The sequence below is a fragment of the Ixodes scapularis genome, unplaced genomic scaffold, assembly GCF_016920785.2.
Source record: "Ixodes scapularis isolate PalLabHiFi unplaced genomic scaffold, ASM1692078v2 PGA_scaffold1__304_contigs__length_218370807, whole genome shotgun sequence".
In the NCBI taxonomy this organism is placed as follows: Eukaryota; Metazoa; Arthropoda; class Arachnida; order Ixodida; family Ixodidae; genus Ixodes; species Ixodes scapularis.
Window position 1 is genome coordinate 129,778,394 of NW_024609846.1, and position 21,851 is coordinate 129,800,244.

Genomic DNA, 21,851 nt, shown 5'->3' on the forward strand with positions numbered 1-21,851 from the left:
CGTGACCTCAGGGGAGTCACGTGACTTCGGGGGGTTACGTGCCCCCCCACGAGGTCACGTGACCCCGGTGGGGGGCTCGCGCGGTGCATTATGGGACATTTCCCATGATGCACCGCGCGGTCACGTGACCTCGGGGGGGTCACGTGTCCCCCCACGAGGTCACGTGACCCCGGTGGGGGGTTCGCGCGGTGCATTATGGGACATTTCCTATGATGCACCGCGCGGTTACGCCGACGGCGACGCCGCTCAAGCCGGAAACGGGCCCCTAAGAGCTGCGCTCTAAAAGAAAGTTCACTGCAGCTGCACGCTGTGAAGGTGGTTGGACAGCGAAGCTGTTGTATCACCTGCAACGATTGCCCACTGCACTATAGACCATATTTAGAGCATACGCTACCAGGTGATTCTCTAATCTTTGATATCCCAGAGAACTGTTGGTTTACTAAAAGAATGAACAAAGGCCATTCGAACACGGCTCCTTGAAATGCAGTTGAAACGTTTAACCACCAAATCTCCAGGTGAACGCCAAAAGAACGAAGGAGTGCGAGATCTGTCAAAATGTTTTGAGTATTCTTGCAAACCAACTTGCCTCCTCCAATATGTTATATTGCACAGCGGAAGGCCCTCGTTAAATCTCCAACTGCGTTGTGCGTGTAGCATTTATGCTTTGTATAGACCGACACGCTGTTTACAAACAAGCTGGCGTTTGCCCACACCTGGTGTGGGCACTGCGCATGCGCAGAAACCAGGTTCGCGTGAACTGAAGCGTCTGCGCATGGGCAGTACCGTCAACAGCGCCACCGCAGCTGCGTGACGTCAGGGCCGCGTGTTGGTCTATAGCACTGGTGACATAAGCAAGGCTTGCACATACTGTGCGACCGAAAGTTGCTTGGGAGGCAAGCGGCAGTTTATGCTTGTGAACAGCAAAAGGGTCTATACCAGGGGTGGCCAAGCTGACTCGGCCAAAGAGCCGCAAACAAGGCTATGAAACTTACAGCAGCCGCCCGGGGGGGGGGGGGGGGGGGGGGGGGGGGGGGGGGGCGGTTGTCCAGAGCAATGAAGCAAAACTCGAACTACTTTCAGTCTGAGTCAAAAACAGTCCAATTGTACGTAAGCTAGCAGTAGCACAAGGCTACCTAACCGCAACCTGTCTTTCGATTTAAAACGCGTTTGATATCTCCTTTTGGGGAAGTGCTCGTGTGATCGGGAGGGAGGCGAGGGAGCAGGGCAAGGGGAGGGGGGGGGCGGTTGTCCAGAGCAATGAAGCAAAACTCGAACTACTTTCAGTCTGAGTCAAAAACAGTCCAATTGTACGTAAGCTAGCAGTAGCACAAGGCTACCTAACCGCAACCTGTCTTTCGATTTAAAACGCGTTTGATATCTCCTTTTGGGGAAGTGCTCGTGTGATCGGGAGGGAGGCGAGGGAGCAGGGCGGGGGGGGGGGGGGGGGGGGGGGGAGAGAGGGAGCCGCGAGCCGCGCTTTAGCACGCGAAGAGCTACATGCGGCTCGCGAGCCGCAGCTGGGCCACCCCTGGTATATACCGAATGATTGACGAAAGAAAAGTAAATGGTACCAAACCTTTTTATATATGGAAGGCTGGTGACGTCGCTCCCTACGTCGCAAGCTGCCGTCGCCGCTGCAGCTTGCGCAACAGCAGGAAGTTTTCGTAGATCGTTTTCGCCGTCCCGCAAAGCCCTCCGCAACACGCTACGATACCCGGAGCTCTACAGTCAACGCCATCGGCGGGCGGGAGGATTAGCGGCTTCTTCGTTGCAAAGGGCTTCGCGGAGGGGGAAACGCGGTCCACAAAAACTCTACTAAATCTTTACCGGGAAACGTATGCGGTGAGCCTACGTGCTTCACATTTTTATCAGTGGCGCCTTATCATCAATAATCTGGTTCGGATGCTTGTTTTGTACCTGTCCTTTATTCAAATGAATACTATGCTTTATGCGTGATATCCACTTTTCGCTTCAATCGCTATTTTTTTTTTTTGTTTTTTTCGTGAGGACGTGGACACGAAAAAATCTCACCCGCGAGTCTTATCCAGCTTAACTGTAAAAACATAACCGGGACTAAACCTGCGGTTCGAGACGTCCGCGAATCGGACGCTCGTCTATGCGACGCACCTTTTTCACGTCCGACGCTCGTGAAGACCGTTCGGAGGTGTCCGAGTCTGTCGTGCTTGGCAGCCTCTTTTGATCGCGCCCAGAGTCACTTTATATTGTGACTCTAGTGCCAGTAAGCGCGTGTGAAGTGAAAAAAACATTCCAACGTTGCACCGCCCCTTTAATCTGACACTGCAGTCAATGCCACAAGCACGAGAGCTCGAAGTCGCTGCTTTGAAGCGCGTTCTTCAGCAGGACGAACACTCGCGCTGTTGATGCACGTCCGTAGCCTCCTCTATACTGACAAAGCCTGACACGAGGAGCTGCCGCCGAAATTAAAAAGGTAGAGCCGCAGACAACGGATGAGAGGAGAGCCACGTGACGGGCGCCCCGCTGCGGCGAGACGCCGCAACACACTTCTCCCGAGCGATGGAATGTCCGCTCGTGCTCCTCGCATTCCTCGCGCTACCGTCTCTTTTCTCGTCGGGTTTGAACGACCAGGTTACCCGAGAAATGCTCTATGCAACCAGATCCTCGCGTTCCAAATCTGCGACTGGGCACTCTATGGCTCCGTCGTCGAACCGCCCGGCTTTGTGAGTATAGAGGAGGCTATGGCACACGTCTCAAGGTCAGGAGCGTGGGCTAGCTCGCGCTTCTATAGCTTTTGCTGAAATATTCAAAAATTGCAAAAAGAAGTGCGACTTGTTAAATGTGTATGACTGCGAACATGGACTGTATACGTGGATGACTTTTTCCTGGGCGGGAGACGATGAGACTCAGAGTCCTGATCCAGGGGTCAGCCGCGTGTCTGGCTTGCACTGCTCATGACCGCATGACTGCTCATGAACGCCCATGACCGCATGCAGTGTTTGTTTCCTCCTCAAGTTATACATACAAGTATACACGGATATATTTATTAACGGATAGTACATATATATAGATACGTACAACTATACACGGATATATTTACAGTGTGTTTCACGAAAGGTGGACATATTCGATATTGCAAAAACTACGCGTCGCAAAAAAAAAAAAAAAAAGGCTTGTGTCGTTTTGGTCGTGGGCCAGGGGCCTATTTAGGAAAATTATTAAAGTTCGGGATCAATAATTTGTTGATTATTTTCGCGTAATTAACTTTTTTAATGGTGTGTTTAAGGGCATGATTTCAATTAGAAAATTGCTCAGCATCATCAAAAACCACTAAACCAACACAATGCAGAACGATAGAAGGCACGCGAAGCATTTCACGGCTTTCTGAAAAACCACACAAATTCGACGGGTTTTAAAGTTTCGGTTTGCTATCAGAGCGCATCTCGGCCCCGGCGGCACCGCGGCCCGTGGAAAAGTAGTGCAACCCGGATCTGCTGCGTCGCGCAATGACAGCACAGCAGAGGTTGGTTGCACTATCTCTTCGCGGGGCGCGGTGCCGCCGGGGCCGAGATGCGCTCTGATAGCAAACCGAAACTTTAAAACCCGTCGAATTTGTGCGGTTTTTCAGAAAGCCGTGAAATGCTTCGCGTGCCTTCTATCGTTCTCCATTTTGTTGGTTTAGTGTTTTTTGATGATGCTGAACAATTTTTTAATTGAAATCATGCCATTAAACACACCATTAATAAAGTTAATTACGCGAAAATAATCAACAAATTATTTATCCCGAACTTTAATAATTTTCCTAAATAGGCCCCTGGCCCAGGACCAAAATTACACAAGTCTCTTTTTGTTGCGACGCGTAGTTTTCGCAATATAGAATTTGTCCACCTTTCGTGAAGCACACTGTATATACGGATACATGTATAGATACAAGTATACACGGATATATTTATTTACGGATACATATATACACATACAAGTTACACGGATATAACATCAGCAACCATAATTTTCCCCGCGAGGGAATAGAGTGCAACATTTGACCCCTCTTCCCCCTCTATATTTTCCTTTTGTGTTCATTTAATTTTTTTTTTCGTGGATTTCATACTTGTTTTAGCGTTGTGTCTAGACAGGCAAACGCCGGTCTAAGCGGCAAGGCCAATGCTGCCTGTCCTTTTTTTCATTTTGTTAATTTTTTGTGCCGTATAATAGCTTCGCCACGAAAACATTCTTGTTTCTACGTGACCTTTCAGCTCGTCGAAAAATTTCTTGTTTTGGAACGATCGTCCTGCGCTATACAGAGCACGCAGCAACTGCACCTAATGCTTTCTTCAACGGGGTTCAATAAACTGTATTTTGTTCTGCCCTTTATTCGCAAAAGGGTAATAAAACGAAGTGAAGTGGAAGCTTCTCCACTTCACTTTGAACCTGTCACCAACTATAGTGCGTGCCCCATGTAGTTTATCGACTGCAGTGCTGCGCTGGGCTTGAACTGCTAGAAAATGAGGGCACGTCACCTCCACTGGGCCCTACTGCCGACGATGATTGGAGCTGCCATTTTCGGTAAGTTACGACGCCGCTAAATCTCACGAGTCTCATCTAGTAAATGCACGCCCTCGTTTTGCAGATTTTAAAGCAACGCTTCGTAAAATCTTGAACAAAATATGTTTGCGATTCCGTCATCATGTGCCAAATTGCAATTAAGAAGTCATAGGGACTCAGCTGTTCTCGATGTGCACAACGGGTTAGGACCACGGCAAAAAATAAAATATAAGATAAGTATACTGCTAGGACTCAATGTATGTTTTCTGCTAAATTTATTTCGAAAATGGCGCGATAGTTTCGTGGATAAATCGATTTATATCGGGACCCTCGGATCCGCCCCATTCGAAAAGGCTGCCGTGGTTGGGTTGGTGTCGTCGCCTGCCCGACGTGCAGCGTCCCCCTGCATGCAGACACAGATTTGGCTGTGGTGAGTTAGAAGGGGAGCTGTGACAATTGCTCTTGCATCGTCCAGCGGGAGAAAATGGCAAGGCTGTTCAGCACGCAGCGTTAGCATCGATATGTAAAGCCCCTCCATCCTGGGAACAGTGGCGCAATCAATTTTTGTGGAAATGCTCGAGCCAGCAGCATTATCGCCGCAGAGACTAACAACCGACATAGGCTTTCATCGAGTCGCGGCACATTCAAACGACGCCAGGCAACATAAATAGGTGCTTGGCGCTTTACCTACAGTGTATCTGAACGGGCTTCGCCATATCCGTGAAAGAAGAAGATCGAGAAATGCGCCACATCTCTGAAAGAAGACCGAAAAACGCCGCTCCTCAACGGCCACAGTCGCCCCTGACGAAGAACCAAGTCGGTTCTAAACGCAGGGCTCCTACATGTTTAGGACTTGGTTGGTTTCCATATTTTAATTATTGTGCTTTTCAACCAGAGAGATTTCTCTCGAATGTTTAGCTTCAAATGCTCGAGGCACGTGCCGCGCGCCACTTCTGGGAAGAACATGGCGTCTGAAATCTAGCTCAGTGCTGCGCTGTGCCGCCTTGATCTTCCCAAGGGCTGCACGTTGCACGTGCCTCGTACATCGAAGTACGTTGCGCTATACTTTTGAAACATGGTGGGGCTTTATCGATATGCCCGATGATGATGATGATGATGGTGTATGTAGCTATCCCCTTTAGAACGGGGGGTCACGTACTAATCGTGTCCAAGCCGGTGGGCTCCCTTTGTGTAGCCCTTCAGATTATTCTATTTTTTTCCACCTATTTTCCAGCCGTTGTTTTGCCCGCAGCAGCGCCATAACGGCACCTTGCCGCACCGCGAAACACTAAAGCAGAAGAAAATGTACTCACCGTTGTTAGAGTGCACTAGAAGGACCGAGTGGGGCGACAGGAGTGCTATTTAAGGTACCTCCGCATGTGGAAAAAACCGGCTAATGCAAGCCACTTCGCTCGTAGCGCCCTCTCGGGCACTACGAGCGAAGCGGTTCGGATTAGCCGGTTTTTATGAAAAACGCGTTGCGTTCCAACGCCAAGATCGTTCCACAAGCAGCGGCGCCGAAAAAACGCTCCGGTGGTCTCACTCAGTCCTTTCTAGTACACTCTACGAAGGTAGCGCTGCGTAGCGTGCGTGTGTATGAAGCGTGTAACAGGGGTCTAATACCCCTGTTACACGGGCACACTTAACTGCGGTTAACCCAGCTTTAACTGCGGTTACGTGGCAGCACAGATGCCGCACTATAGCCTCGGACAGCTATTTCAAAAGAAGTGAAGAGAGCGCGTGCACTGCTTTGATGGGTGCTCAAGATGCTCAAGCGCACGTTCGCCATAGCTCTGACTGCATCGCCGCAGAATGTTGTCGGCAAGTATTGTGCGCTAATACCCCTGTTACACGGGCACACTTAACCGCGGTTAACTCAACTTAACTGCTGTTTCGCAGCACCACAGATACCGCACTATACTCTCTGACAGCTATATCAGAAGAAGTGAAGAGCGCGACCGCACTGCTTCGATAGATGCTCAAGATGCTCGAGGGCACGTTCGCCCATAGCTTTGACTGCATAGCCGCAGAATGTTGTCCGCAAGTATTGTGCGCTATCTGTGGCTTAGCGTAACTGCAGTTAATTGTGCCCGTGTAACAAGGGTAGAATTGTGGTTTAGCGTAACTGCAGTTAAGTGTGCCCGTGTAATACCCCTGTTACACGGGCACACTTAACCGCGGTTAACTCAACTTAACTGCTGTTTCGCAGCACCACAGATACCGCACTATACTCTCTGACAGCTATATCAGAAGAAGTGAAGAGCGCGAGCGCACTGCTTCGATAGATACTCAAGATGCTCGAGGGCACGTTCGCCCATAGCTTTGACTGCATAGCCGCAGAATGTTGTCCGCAAGTATTGTGCGCTATCTGTGGCTTAGCCTAACTGCAGTTAAGTGTGCCCGTGTAACAAGGGTATAACAGGGGTATAAGTGGCTTGGGTCCACCTGATCGCTTTCCACATTTTGAGGAGCAACTGAAAGCATGAGCGGAGCCTGTAGCTCGCCCCACTCGTTCTTTCCAGTACACTCTATCGCTGATCCCAATCGTAAATTGCCGCATAATGAATCTTTCCTCGAAATGCAACTTGCTTACTGCTGACCTTTTTTCTAATGGCGAATTCCACTGGGCGTTTTAAAGCGCGCCGGGATCAGTTGACCAGATCCGGACTGGAGCACACGATCCGAACGGGGTCGCGCCGCCTACGGATCCCCAGTGGAACATGACCACTGCTCCGGGATCGGCGGATGCCTTCCCGTCAACTGCCCGGGAATTCCCTTTCGCGGCCGTCCCGGTCAATTCGAAGACGTTTTCGCAATCGCGGCACTAAAACACGTGTTCGACGCACGAGCAACAGGAATGGCTCAGGCGCTTCTAGCAAAGATTGCAGGAATGCCCCTAGCGCGATAAATATCTTCTCTTCTCCTTCCTGGAAAACGAACCGGCTGTCGAGCCAAGGGGTAAGCAAGCGGCCATTACGAATTCTTCTGATGTCGAGACTGGTCGAGACCATCTAGGAGCCCAGCCCGCGACGTGCTTCTTCTTCTTCTGAGGCGAGATGGGCGAGATCAGGCGAGATGCCCCACGAGAAAGGAAGTCACGTGTGTGCGCCGAGGGCTGGCCCGGCTGGCTTCCGGTTGAATCCGCCGAAATCGTGGGAGCGACTTTTCTCGTATCCAGATCGAGATCTGGAGCGGGAGCTAATCCAAAACGACCAGTGAAACACGTCGGTCTCGATCCCGATCGCCCAGTGCAATAGGCTCGCTCCAGAAAAGTCGATCCCGGCGCCCTTCAAAACGACCAGTGGAATTCGCCATAAGCATTTGTCCGCGCCAACTACAGGGTGTCACAAAAGAAAATTTACACGGTCTTTTTTACCGCAAAAATAAACTAGGCATTGCCGAACGCTCATTTTCCGCCCAAAGGTAGAGCTAAAGGTCACAACCAGATGCCAAAGTTTCAGCCCGATCCGATAACTTAATCAAAAGTTATAAATGATTTCCTCAAAATTTCAATGGGAAAATGGCGGTCGACGGAGTTTTCAAACACATGGGGCTCTATGGCACCAGAAACCGAAAACGGGCAAAAAATGGGCTCCATTTTCCCATTGAAATTTTCAGAAAATCACTTATAACTTTTGATTAAGTTAACGGATCGGGCTGAAACTTTGGCATCTGGTTGTGACCTCTAGCTCTACCTTTGTGCGGAGAATGAACGTTCGGCAATGCCTAGTTTGTTTTTGCTGTGAAAAAGACCGTGTAAATTTTCTTTTGTGACACCCTGTATAGCCCGCGCTCATGCTCAGACCCTTTCGAGTTCTTTTGGGACACCAAACAACGTCGCCTTTCTGCCTTAAAATCTCGCGGATACATACCCACGTCTTGCAACCTGGGACGCAACGGTGCTTTTGTCGCTGCTCGGCCCATTGTGCTCGACGCTGCAGTGAAACTACAGTGAGCTTGTGGCTTGTGAAGCCCCTCGATGGACATTCTTCTTCTTTCACCTTCTATTCTCTGTAGTGCAGGGTGACGCTGCAATCCAATTTTCGATAGAAAAGAGGCGCCATTCAATGTTGTGGAAATGCTCGAGACACGTGCCGCGCGCCACTTCTGGGAAGAACATGGCGTCTGAAATCTACCTCAGTTAGAGTGTACTGCACAAAATCGCGCTACGATTTTATGCAGCGTTGCCCACAGATGGTGCATTCTTTTTTTTTTGTAAAATTTGCAAAGAGCGAATTTACCCGAGGAAAAGTTGAAGTAAAGAAAGAAAAAGGCTTAGGTCCTATGGAAACTACAGCGTTCTAGAGGATGTATAGTGGCAAGAGCGGCGCCCGCTCACAATGGGCCAACGGCCACGTGAAGACGGTTAACGTAGATGGCCGCGAGTGGCGCTGGAGTTCTGAGCCCTAGGAGCTTGCCGAAGTATTGGGCTTCACGGCTACTAGAGATGGACACCAAACCAGTGAGGTTTAGAGCCACTCTATACACGTTTGCAAGAAAGGCTCCTGTTCGCTGCCATTTTGAGCGATGCTGGCGCCCCGTACCGTTTCCGCCATGCTGGGGTGCGCCAGGGGCACGTCATTGGGGTGCGCGATGACAAGATGGTGCCGTTTGCTGCATTGCCGATGGCTTACGTTAGCGGCACACTTACTGTTTCGAAACGCAGGAGGAGGTATCCACGCAGAATCGTAGCGTCACATATTGTAGGACGGGGCATCTTTCAGGGTGGGAGCTGACTTTATAACGATCGCAGCCTCTGTTCCTGCATGTTGTGGAAGCCAGAGCTGCCGCGAGCGCAGCCATCGTTGATGCAAAGGCCATGCGACTTTTGGCGCATTCTGAAGAGAGCGCCTTGAGACTTTAGATCTTTTTGAAAATTTTCGATTTGTTACCGCTTTAGGCATTTTATTTAATTTTTCTTGCTATTTCGCTGTCGAAGACGACACGTGTACGTTTTATAATTATTTTTTTTTTAATTTCTTTCTGCGCTCAGTGGTGTATACGCTTCGGCGAGAGACGCTTGGCAACATTGTTCCACAGCCAGCGAACGTCCTGGCTGGAGAGTAGGTCCGCCTCACCTTGGCGCGCGGTTCGAGGTTAAGCCGGGATCCCACTTGCAAAGGTGTATATGGCATGCGTAGCTGCCAGAGTAGCGACACGACGCAAAATGATCTAGATGCACAACGTCAGAAGCGCTGATGGTGATCTCCATTTTGGGCCTGGGAGGTTGCCATGGTAACCGTGCTTCTAGCGACGCCGGGCGGCAACCTTTGTAGTCTAGTTGATATCTCCATTCGTTCATTGAAAAGTGGTATAAGACGCTTGGCGTCGCGGTACGGCAAGAACCTCTGGAGGAATGGTGCCTGTTTTTTTTCTGAAAAGTGAGACGATTTGCAGCCCGGGGACTGTCGGGCGACGAGTGCTGCTATGGTATCGTACCTGCACGGACAAGGCGAGTGGTTTTCGGCGCCGCCGGGATGACGGCCGCTTCGTGGGACGAACGTACCGTCCTAGTACTTTCGGACTTCGCTCCGATGGAACAAAATCCGATTACGCCGGCCACGACAGGACGATTGGCTCGGGACATGACTGCTGCTCGACTGCCCCGTAGTGAGCGAGTATATGTTTAGCATCATACTTCTTCAAGACCCAATCATCCCTTCAAGATGAGATTTTCTCACCGACTGGTGAGGAGCGACGTCGACGGGGTTCAACCAAGGAAGGACGGCATGGTGGTCTCTAGGGAATCGTTGACGCCATCAAAAGAGACGGACGCCGGATATGAAATGTTCTTGCCGACAAGCTAAATGGTCGTTCGTTCGGAAGTTTACCGGCATTCAAAAAGTCAATATTTTTACCTGGTGTAGCACCCATGTCCATGTTAAAGGGGCCACGAAATTATTTTTAAACTTCTTCTTCCTTACCTGCAATCCTCAACTCAAAAGAGAACTGTGAAATCACGCAGTCGTGACATGGTAGGGCACCGGTGCGATGACCCCAAGCTTTCACCGTGCTTTTTAAGCACACCGTAGAACTTGGCATTCGCAAGTGATGATAAGTTTTGTCAGGACACTCATTGGCCAGGAAAGCGAATTCAAATATCCATGGACGAATTGATTGCTGACGAGCGCATACATCCGAGTGACGCAGTTTTTGTATCCAATGCGTGAGTTGGGGTCGGCTGACGTCATTTTGGCCTTTGTAGGCATTGTAAAGAGGATATTTGGAACCAAGCACACTGACATTTAGGAGCACAAAACGGGCCCAGCTACAGAAAATAAATATTACACTCGTAAGAAATAAATACGTCTGTAACATGTTAATTACAACGACGAACACACCTCCGAGCATCTAAGTTTAATAGTATGTTTTGATGCACTGTTATATAGCAGAACATTTCATATACGTCACTTGAGCAAACGCCAGTTTTTCACTTGAAAAACAAACCAAAAAACACTGCGATCAAATGCAAGCTATTGCAACGAAAGCAAGTTATATCAAAATCTTCAGAACTGCCAATTCGTAAAATTGGCGATTAGTAAAAAAGGTTAAAGATCGCAGGAGCTTCCTTGCTAAGAATTGCTGTGATTATTCGGTGATCCAGGGCTAAAACAAATTCCCCTAGGCCCTAAAAGCGCCGTATACCTTTCGTTATGATTCTCAGAAATTAAGACTTTCAAAGGAAGCTCGAAAAATGCGAACATTTTATCCCAAAAGCTATGTGGAGTGCAAGTTCGTCTGCTTCTTTTTGCAGGGGTTGTGGTGACGTCAGAATGCCGAGATCTGAGTGGCTCCGACTGAAGGATAGTGGGTAGACCTAAAAGCAAGCTGCCTTGAGGCCTACCCACTATTCTTTATTCAGAACCAACCAGAGCTCGGCGTTCTGACGTCACCACAACCCCTACTAAAAGATGCAGACAAACTTGCGCTGCGCATATCGTAAAATTGTTCATTAGTATGCTTGGGAGCTGTGTTAATATTTATACAGCGTGTAGTTGGTCAGCCATTTCAAAGTTGCGACGAGTCACTCGCTGTAGATGAGCAATTTAGCCAATGCAGTATAACCGCTAGCCTGGGGTCTATAGGTCTTTAACGTGCACCACGCAGTAGTGATACATAACCGCAGGCCGGTACGATGCTCATCCAGATCGAAACGGGCACGGGTGGTGATTGAACCCAGGTTCCCTCATTGATTAGTACAAAACGTAAGCATCGCAGGAGCTTCCTCGCTAGAAGTTTGTGATCATGCGGTTACCTGGGGCAAAAACAAATTCCCCAAGACCCAACATGCGACGCATAGATTTCGCATCGATTCTCAGACTCTCCAACGTTCAAATAAAGCTAAGAGAATGCGAAAATTGCATGCTAAATGTCTTATCGATCCTGAAACACATCCGGAAACCCGAGCACCGCTAAGGCGATATTGCTGATGCTGTCGCACAGGTGCTAATATACAGAGCGATCTTGCACGGAAAGGGTATAAAGTATCATTCTTTCAGATCTTCACGTTATACCTACGTCAGAAAGCACGAAGAAGCCCTAAATCGTCGGCAAGCTGCGGCACATCACGACTCCGCGCACCGAACAAACTCGCATCCACCAGCTCTGGGCGCTGCCATCTTACCGATGACATCACGGCTCTTGAGAGGTCACGTGACGAGTCGTCACTCGGTTGCTACGGAGACCGAGCCAGCTCAGCTCGTTGCTATGGTACCGCGTGTGACCAATCGCGGTGAGAGGCGGCACAGGGAAAAGCGTGGCGCTACTCTGGCAGCTTCGCTGCCACATAGAGTGGTATAGTGAGGTTAGGCCAGCCGCACCAGCGGACAGGCCTGCCTCGAATGAGACTACGGCCTCCAGTGGCCCACATAGGCCGTCTGTCGAGGCAACAAAGAGACGATTAGAGGACTGGTGGAGAAAGATCTACCTTAGGGGGCAATAACACGCAAATGCCCCCAGGCTTGGGCATGAATATTGTTCGAGCCCGCCCGATCTAAAGGGAACAGCCGCATCATCATCATCATCATCATCTAGGAGAATTTGTGGCAGATGGTGCAATGAGCGAAGAAGACGAAGCTGAGGCGGTACGCTTCTCCCGAACGTAGCACCGTAGCACTTTTCTTTGTGGTGAGTGGTGGGGAGTCTTCACAGTTCCGTTGCCGTCTCGGTCATAAATGCAAGGAAAAAGACGGACACACACCTTGCTTCGCGCCGAGATGCAAGTCGGGCTACTCGGTCAACAAAGGCAGCCGGAGCACCAGCGATCGTAAGCCGTCCCTGTTTCGTGCGCCAAAGGTGGAATCGCGCAGACTATACAGTGGGAAAAATTTTAATCAAGAAGATAAACGCCACGCCGAGACATCAGCGCTGTGCGAGAGACATTTGAGCCGCGCCTTATCCTTTGAGACTATGTGCACATTGTCAGTGGCGAAGAGGTTAGGATTCTATTAGCGCCGAGATGTTTCGGTGGCGCCCTTTTATGGTTTCCATCCCTGACGTCACGACTGGGATTTCCCTCGCCGTGACGTCACCAGCTGTTACCCTGGCAACTTACCGTCAGGTGCGACGACGACTTCGATGGTGTGTTTAAAAAGCACGGGCGCAATCCGAAAGTAACACCGCCAAAGTTGACAATCTGACAATGTTCATATGCCCATGGTTTGACCAATCGTGAAAAGCTTGCCGCAGCGACGCTTTTGTTCGCGCACATCGCTAATGCCGCAATATATTATGACTATTTTGTAGTCTTTTTGCGTAGTGTGTTGCTGGATCTCTGTCATGTGCTTGCTGTGTATGTTGATGAAGTGTATTACCACTTTTGAGAAGTCATAAACAAGTGAGTTAAAAATAATTTTTTTTCATATTAGGGGTTGTTGAAGTTTGTGTTGATAATGTATTTTAATGCTTCATGTACTCCCAATCGAGGCATTTTTTCTTCATAAACTGCCTTCCACAAAAGAAAATTTGCTATATAACGCGCTCGGCCTTGCACCTTACACAACGCTGATCCCCCCCCCCCCCCCCCCCCCCCCCCCGCGTTAGCAACATGATGACAAAAAACAATACTCTAGTTTATTGTCTCTCTCACCGTTAAAGGGACCATGAAATGACTCTTTTACTTTTTCCAGATAACTTTTACATTAAACCGTCAATGTTCGGTTCACTGAATGCCGAACAGGCATCCGTTTTCGTCTCGGTTTATTAACTTCTACACAAAAAATTAATGAAATATCGACTTTTTCTTGACCGCAAAACAATCCGTGACGTACGCTATTTCCGGAACCGGAACTTCTCTCGGCGGTAGGAGATGGGAGCATTAGCGGCGACGAGTTGGGGTGCGCCGGTAGGTTTTACTGCGCCGATGTCACCGATGTATTTTCTGAATCGGCGCCTCTCATCGCCGCATCGCAGCTGAGCGAAATTCAACGAGATATGTTGCGCTACAGCGACAGCATGGGACTAGTCCCATACACCGGTATGCCTGTTGGGAAGTGCAGCGAGTCTTCCGGTGAAGACTCCAGAAGTCAACCCAACTGTCATTGTTGGCAAAAGGCGGCCAGTGTCAGTCGTTTGCAAAGCGACGTAGATGGAAACAAATTGCCGCGGCGTTTTTCGCGGCCTCGGAGATGCAGGAGCGAGCCGACGTTAAAAAAGATACGTTTGAACTACGAGTGTCAGCAAGAGCCACGTAAATACCTGTTAACACTCGAAGTGGACGCGCGCGTTTGATGGAAGTGCTGTATTCGCGCTGTTGGTAAGCGCTTCGGGACCGATCTTTTACGATTGCAACTCGATACTGACGCGACACTCGGCAAAGAAAGGTTGGACCGGTATTGCACGTATACCTCTCACGAACTGTTACAGCTCGACAGTGACGTGCAGTCTGTCAGGATAAAAATGGCATACCAATAACAAAGTGTACATACCGTGTTACGAAGGTAATCCATACAGCGTTTATTTCAGCTCTATATCACACAAAACAAGGAGAGAATCGACGAGGGTCCCTTTTCGACGAGTGTTCGTCAACACTGCCTCGGAAAACAAGGTCAGCGATCAAACTATTATAGGGGAGGGGTCCACGAGGGTACCCCACAAGGGTAGCGCGGGCATATTCCATTCAGCACGCCAGCCGGTCGCAGGCAGACAGACGGTCTTGCGACGAAGCAACGCTGCGCCGAGTCGGAGTGCCTGCTAGGCCTATATTCCGAGAGCTTCGTCGGAGCGCGATTCGCGGCTGTTGTCGCTCTTCTCGGGTGTTTGTGGATCCAGCGTTCTTGTTCGTCGTGGTCTGTTTTAAGTACATTTTTTTCTTGCTGCTTGAAGTCGGCACGCGCGAGATGAACACGTAGAAAAATAAACGTTCAGTCAGTCAGAGTTTTGAGAGGAAGGACACCAAAGGAAATAACTGTTCTGGTCAGCTCTGCCATACTGCGCACGCGCAGTAGTTGCTTCGTTTACCACACGATAGATGGCGCTTGGCTCTCAGCATTATCAAATTTGGCAATTTTCGCCACACATCTCTAATTATGCTACAAAATGTGGGTCTGAATATTATTTAACAAAACTTTTAGGAAACATTCGCCGGCTATTTATTGTTTACGATCGCGGTGCTGGTGAGGTAGGCTCTTACCCAATAGGCGACGTGGATTCGGCTGACGTGCTCCATTTCTGCGGATGCATCGTAGTGAAAAGGCAGAGCTTTCGAAGGAAAGAAGTCACAAAAGAGTCCAGTTTTCTTTTAAAAGTTCTATAGCAAATAATTTTTTTTGGCTCCCTAGTTTTGTGTTTTTGTGTTTCTTTTCACACCTTTTACGACGTGCGGTGGATGAAATTAGATTTTAAAATCATTTCATGGTCCCTTTAAAAAAAGTGAGAGATTTATTGAGATTTATTAGTCTTCTTTTTGTTATATCAGTATCGCGTGGTTTCTTTCGCAGCTATTAAGCATGCAGCCCAGGTGGTAGCGTTGCTGAACGGCCTGTCAGTACTGGGAAGGGGGAGGGTCGATATTAATCAAATGATCTCCATCAAAAACACGCGAATAATAAAAGTAGAGGATAGCACACACTCCAGAGGCATTAATCCCCCCCCCCCCCCCCCCCCCAAAAAAAAAACTATAAAATTTTTCACACTAGCAATTGTTCTGCGTCGCGAATAGCTCCAGTCGAACCGCAGTAGTACACGCCGAGGAGAGCCGACGACGAGGCTGACGGGGGCACGTTCGTAGGGCTCAGAACAGCAGCGCTACGGTGTTGTCTACGCGCAAAATCTTCACGGAGTGGCCGCCGCGCATGCCAATACAACTCTCTGGAACACTGTAATGGAAACGCAGCGAAGCAACATACGGCGCCGTTTAGCACGGGAGGCAAGAGATGGCGCAAGCGGTCGCGACGCCAACTGCCGCCAACGACCGAGCATATGGCGCCGAGAGCCGGCGTCTTTAGCAGACGATCTTTTCGATTCAAAAGCGGAGCGAGCTTTTTTCATATCAGCTGCCAAATCAATATTTTATCATCCTTCCTAATAAAACACATTGAATGGACACATAATCGATTAAAAAACGGTTTGTCGGGTTACTTTAACTGTTTTTTTTTTTTTCGTGATAATTACGTTGTCTGCTTTGCAATTCCTTGTTACCGCGCCTGATTTTGTTTCTGGGACTGTCGACGCCGGAACGCGCGCCGCTTTGAGTCGAAACGATCGTCTGCTAAAGACGCCGGCTCTCGGCGCCGTACGCTCGTTCGTTGGCGGCAGTTGGCGTCGCAACCGCCTGCGCCATCTCTTGTCTCGCGTGCGAAACGGCGCCGTATTGTTTGAAGACCGGTGGCTTCTCTGCGTTTCCATAGGAGCTAAGCCTTTTTTTTCTTTACTTTTTCCTCAAATAAGTTCGCTCTTTGCAAATTTAACAAAAAGAAAAAAAATGCACCATCTGTGGGCAACGCTGCACAAAATCGGAGCACGATAGGTTAAGATACCGAATTTTGCGGTCGATTTAAAGAACCTGGCCGCTACTTGACACCCGGCATTGCCCGGTATGTAAGGTATTCATTGGGTGCCATATTTGAGCGCCGCGCTATTCACAGCGCATCCGGGGGGGAGTAGGGTAGGTAGTATGGTTTTCCCGGCAGAGGTACCCGCGTCCTCAGGTCAAGCTCTTATACCTAACATCTGCAAGGAACGGCGAGGTGCACGTTGCAGAAGCAATGTGGAGCTGGGACTGCAGCCAATGCCACAAGCACGAGAGCTCGAGGTCGCTGCTTTGAAGCGTTCTTCCGCAGAACGAGCACTCGCGCTAGAAATGCATGTCTCAAAGCCAGGAGCGCGGGCTAGCTCCTGCTTGCAGCTTTGGCTGTAGTCTCAGCTTATGGGTGAACGGAGTATAGTAAATACGTTAGCGTTATCCGTCACATTCAGGACTAAACTCCACGAGCGAGCCATACTTCCGCGAACTGGCGCTGCTTCTTATAGGCCCGTAGCTCTCAAGTTTAGAGTGCCTTCATACACACGCGCGCTTTTGCTTGAGTCTCAGCCATTTTCAGCCATTTTCACGCCCAATCGTTTTTTTTTATGAATTTTGAAGTGCGCGCAATACGGTGTTACTCACCTTCATGTCCTAAAGGTAGCGCAAGGTGCTTCGGTGCAACAAACACGTGCAACGCGCAGCCCTTGGGAAGATCATGGCGGCACAGCGCAGCACTGAGCTAGATTTCAGACGCCATGTTCTTCCCAGAAGTGGCGCGCGGCCCGTGTCTTGAGCATTTTCACAACAATGAATGGCGCCACTTTTGCCGGGATAGAGGGGCTTTAGTGCCGCCTGCCAAGGCCTTCTCTTGCTTTGGGAGTTGGGATACTTTATTCCTTCAACTTGCTCCATCTGTATAGGTAGTCCCTCTTTCAAGAAGGGCCTCTTTCTTGCGCAGACCATCTCTCCGCCTTGCGCTTCAGCTCTCCCCACGGGACCTTCGTAATTGCTCAAACAGTAAAAAAAAAAAAACTAGAGGATTTTTTTTTTTTTTGGAAGCGACATTGTTTAGAGGGCAACTCCGGCCAAAACTCAAAATGAAATAAATTACTGGTATCAATGTAGTGACACAAAATACTACCCCAGCCAAAATATCACGTCCGTCGGACGCCGCATTCTCAACTAATGCCGATAATAAAAATGCGACCCGCCGACGGACCGGGCCGATAATAAAATGCGACACGACGGACCGGGCCGCGGACCGATTGATCACGTGATGCGCAGCCCGCGGGCCGCCCGGCTGCAATGACCATCCACACGGCGGACCAGAAGAGCAGACGACAGAGTGAACGGGCCGGTCTAACCCTCGACCTCACAGCTCGATCGGCCAAACGCATGCAGCGAGCTGCTTTGAGGCTATTTGTAAGGAGCCAAGATGGAGGTTGAACGAAAGGGACGTTTGGCCGCGGTGGCCCTGGCGTTGAATATTGAGGACGAGGAGGACTTAAGTGAAACGACATGGGGACATCTTTAGATGATTATTTGAGTAGTCGTCGCGAATATTGTCCCACAGAGCGGGGAATTGCTCCACGAGAGCGATGAAGTAAAAAGTTCCATCGTCGCACAACGAAAGGTTCGTCTTCTTCGTCTTCAACAGTTGGCGCCAAAAGAAAACGACTTTGGATTTGGATTCCAATCCAAACAACAAAAGTCAGCTTGTTGCCAGACTTAGCACTTCAATTATACTAAAAACGCCTCGGTCCGCCGCCAAGGTCCGGGCGAAAAAAGCGCTTGGCATTTCTCACAAGCGCGGGCCGCGGACCGCCGGCGGACCTCGAAAAGCGGTGACGTAAGATCACGTGATGCGCGGCCCGCGGACCAAAACAGCATTTTGGTCCGTCGTGTGGATACACCTTTAGCGGGCGGCCAGCGGGTTGCCGATCGCTAAAGCAACATTGGGCCGTGACGTCCGTATCGTTCTCTTTTTTTCCTCCGGTCCGGGCGTTGCGAGGAGTGCGCTTCTTTGAGCCGCTACCCCCGCTACTTCGGCTTCTGATTGGCGTGTTTAGTCGTTGCTTTTATCTATAGCCCGTGTAGCTTCGGTATAGCCTTTTGTTTATTTGCTTGTGAGGACCCTAAGACTCGTTTTAGCGAGCAACCCCAGGCAGCACAAAACGTCGTGGAAACGTCGAGAACAAGTCCCGGACGTCCGTGACGTCCCGCATGACTTCGATCACGTTTTTTCGATGTTGAGGTGACGTCCTTATATAACGTTCCATTAGAGTCCAATCAGTGACGTTGTGACGACGTTGTATTTCAACTCAAACGTCGTCAACGTTCCCATGACATCGATGCACGACGTTCTCACAACGTCCAACGCTCACGTTTCTTTGACGTTGAACTGAAGTTCATAAATGACATCCCATTATCGTCCTGTCCGTGACGTGCTGGCGACGTCACGTTTCAACTTTAACGTCGTCATCGTCGCCACGACGTCAAGACAAGACGTTTTAGCAACGTGGACACTCACGTGTCTTCACAGTTAAAATAAAGTCCAGGGTGACGTTACATTATTGCCCCGTCAGTGACGTTTCAGCGACGTCGCGTTCACACCTAAATGTCGTAAACGTCACACAAGTCGTGCTTGCAACGTCGACCACTCACGTTTTGTTCGACGTTTTTTAAATTTTCCAGCTCAATTTCCAGCCGCAGAATCACTGTGGTCAAGGTGACAGTGCTCAAGAGCCGCAAACAAAACTTAATTTTGGAGAGGTTGAGAAGTTTAATTAGTTATACATTAATTTGCGTATTTCAAAATGCAATTAATTGCACATCGACGACGCTAAAGACTCAATGTAAAAAACTCAATGTACACTGAAGAAAAAAATAATATGAAAGCATGTTGGGAATATCATTCCTTTTAGATGGGCTTGTTATAATCTTGGTTTGTTTAAAATATTGTTACGGGTTTAATTTGCGAAGCCCATGGCGTCTAGGACGGATCGAATTGTACTATTCTTGCATTTTGCACGCGCGCTGTCGTCTTCCATGGGTCCTGGGCTCTGGCACGCGCCTCAGGGGCGCCGCTACACTATCCCCTCTCCAGGTGATTTCAGGCCTGCATCCTTTCCTAGGAGCATCCATACTGCTCCGCGACCACCCGAAATTGTTTTAAGGTTCGTCAATTTCTCTTCGTATTTTGTAACCCATGCTCACCTGCGCACAACCGAAAAATTCGCATCAACATCACAGTTCATCTATAACACCAACCTCCAGCGCCTTAGCGCTTTCGGTAGATCGGGGCGCAGTCTTGTCACGTGACTGTCAGTACAGATCAGGCTTTCGTTGCCACTGGTGACGTACCCAAACGAAAATCGCCCAGCTCGACGCTCGCCCTCCCGCGGCGGAAACGGGAAGCGCTCTAGTGAGGGTCCCCCGACTCTCCTGCTCAGCGGGCATGGCGGAACTGCTCGCGATCATGGCTCGCGAAATGTCGTTTCCGAATGTAAACAAGACTCTTCACTGTCCCAACGTAGTGCTGCAGCCGGTATGGGATTGTACCTTACTGGAGAGTTTTAGTATTGCGCATAGTAGCAAACGCAAGCGGTATGCGTTTGCGTTAGAGTTCCGTGCCCCACGTTGTGCGTGCGCCCCATCGCCATGCGCCATCCAAGACCGCAGTTTCGGGCTCCGCGCACGCGCAGTGTAGAACACGTAAAGCTAACGCAAACAAACAGGGCTTGAGTTCGCTCGTATACGCAATATTAAAACTCACAACTGTTTCACCGGCTTCCAACGCCAACGAAACGTGCTGCAGTGACCAGACGTGCAAGCAGGTAGGCGTTCCTTCGAACTGGAAAGGTTGAGATTGGCAAAACAACGGCGAGCAAATACAAAAGTAACTAAATGTTATGAAAAAACTAATAATTACAAAAATGCTTTTTTTTATTCATTTATTTTTTATTTTATTTTTTTTTTTGGGGGGGGGGGGGGGGGCATTTGGTTTGGAAGGTTATTGGCGGCGACTTTGGGCGTTTCGCCGGTTGTCAAAAGTCGCGACTTTGAGCACAACATACTTTATTCACAATTAATGTAATTTTACATGGATTTCTCACATTCGCTAAAATGTTTTCATTGATTTTAGACTATTTTTTTATTGGTAATTAAAATGCAGCAACTGAAACCAGTGATGATAATTAGCACAGTTTTTATTGTCATATTTCTTCGCGCGTTTAAAATTAGATCATAAGCAACAAATTATATTAGAACTTGAAGAATTACTTATTCAAATATGTGAATTTTAATATTATTATTATTAATACAAATCGCGGCAAAGTATGCCTCCAATTAACGCCAAGATCGCGAGAATACGCTATTTAACAATAATAGTCTTTCCAGAAAGGTATAATTCTGTTTTATTTTTAGCATATGAAAAACTCTGACATAGTTATCAAGATAGACAAACAGTCAAACAATGGATGTAATATGAAGTCCTACACGTCCCGCGGTGCTATAAACACACACACACACACTTCAGCTGTCTGACTCGGATTCCGTCTTTGGGTTGTTGCAGTTTATTAGTTTATACGTTTCGTGGACATATTATAAAAATTAGAATTATTTTCTTATTCTTGTGCTGGAATAATTGTCATTATTTCCCATGACAATTATCTGAGCGAGAGAAAGGCTGCGAGAACGCGCAGATATCAGCGCTGATTTTTTCAGCAACTACAAATATCACCCTGGATCGAACAATATGTCACAAAATAAAGTTTCCGCGAACAACTTTTCTAAGTAAATAATTACGATGTGAGACACATCTTGAGTCGCGAAATAATTCGAAATTAAGGCCTATATCGAGATATTAAATCCAAAATAGAGGTAAGTTTCGGTTTCGCTCCAGAATTAAAACGCGCATCCTTCCGTAAAAAATACGCTAAACACCGTTCTTGTTTTCAGGTTAAAGGGGTAGCCTGCGCTCATAAAACATTAGCTTCCTCGTATTACCAGAAATAATTTATGCCGCTCAGTGAAGCCAGCACACTAGACGGGCTCAACAGAGGCACGCATCTCTGACCCTCACTAAACCCGCCATCTTGGAAAATGAGTGGCGCCACCTATAGTTAGTTGGAGTCGCGGATATCAGAGCACAACTTCACTGCACACTTGCGCATTTTTCTAGTTGACTCAAAAAGAATAATAAATAAATAAATAAAAAGCCCGGCAATGACGAAATCCCTAATACTGTCAACGGTTTGTGGAAATTGACATTCATGATGCCAACCCCTGAATGGCCCAGATGACGCTCCAAAAAGCGTTCAAGCCCAGTCCGCGCTTACGTGCCGAAAAAAAAAACAAAAACAAAAAAAAA